Source organism: Microtus ochrogaster, chromosome 2 (genome assembly GCF_000317375.1).
Source record: "Microtus ochrogaster isolate Prairie Vole_2 chromosome 2, MicOch1.0, whole genome shotgun sequence".
Classification (NCBI taxonomy): domain Eukaryota; kingdom Metazoa; phylum Chordata; class Mammalia; order Rodentia; family Cricetidae; genus Microtus; species Microtus ochrogaster.
In genome coordinates this window covers 3248896-3250081 of record NC_022010.1, presented here as the reverse complement: position 1 = coordinate 3250081, position 1186 = coordinate 3248896, and the positions used below count along the sequence as shown (strand labels likewise).

The 1186-nt window shown below is 54.2% G+C and overlaps 1 protein-coding gene across 5 annotated transcripts in view; it reads right to left on the bottom strand.

Annotated features, from left to right (window-relative positions):
- Wscd2 (WSC domain containing 2) overlaps positions 1-1186 on the bottom strand; it is a 92810-nt gene that overhangs the window by 34356 nt on the left and 57268 nt on the right. The window lies entirely within an intron of this gene.

Below are 1186 nucleotides of genomic sequence, written 5' to 3'. Positions count from 1 at the left end.
CACACACACACACACACACACACACACACCACCCCTCCTCCAGTCCTCTCTCAGCACTGCAGGCCCCAACCTCTGCCTTCCACAAAACATCACCCAAGGAGACACCTCCATTGCCAAGTCCCCTGAGATGCACTGGGGAAGGGGAGGAGGCAGGGTGCTTGCACCCCTTTGGCAGGCTATAAAGCCAAGCTCACACTCCCAGCCAAGAAAAAAATTTCTTCCCCGAAAACAAAGCAAAACAAAATTCCAGGAGTTCTGAGGAGATGCTATTTGTTTCCTTGCCGTGAAATTCATCCCTAAAAAGGACACTCAGTGGACACCAGTCTAAACACAGTCTAAGGAAGGCTGTGGGCTCTGGCTGAGGACTCGGGGAAGGGGATGGGGAGGTCTTGTCAGCCCCCTGACCACCATGCTCCCAGAGACAGTCTTCAGAGCCATGGGGGCTCCTCAGAGAGAGACCTGCAAAAACCCCAAAGGAACTGTCAGTGGCTATGGCTGCCTCCTACTCAGTGCTGGCGGATGGGCAGAGCCACCAGATCTGTGCCTGCACAGACCCCAGTGACTAGGTGTCATTTGCCTTTCCCCGTCTGCCTACTTTCTGGGAGGCAAGAACAGCAGACATGACTGAGCATCTTGGAACCTTACTTGCCTCCATGTCCCTGTCGCTCTGAGCCTGCTTCTCAGACATCCCCGGGCCCCTCTCCTACAGCGGAACCCACAGACAGAAGCAACATTTCCCAGGAAAGTGCGTTACTGATTCTGAAACAAGGGACAGCCTGTAACTCAGAGCCAGAAGGGATGAAGGTTGAGGAGGAGGGGCATGGTTCTAGAGAGGACTCAATGGCTTCCAGCTGGTGAAGGGGCTTGAATTGCCAGTTGGCCCCCTGGCTTGGAAGAGCTGGGAGTTCACAGGGCGTCTGTACACTGCTCTCTTAGAGAGGTGCAGTTTAAAGCCACGCATGATGGTACAGGCCTGCAATCCCAGCCACTAGGAGCCGGAGACAAGAGATTGAGAAGACTTGCGATCACACAAGGACTGTTTCTTAGAAATGGTCAGGTGTCATGACTACGCTCACCAAAGTAACCAGCTGACCGTGCACACCATACCACACAGCTGACTGTGCACACCACACCTCACAGCCTCCTCCCAAGCACAGTTCACACAGCTGACTGTGCACACCTCACA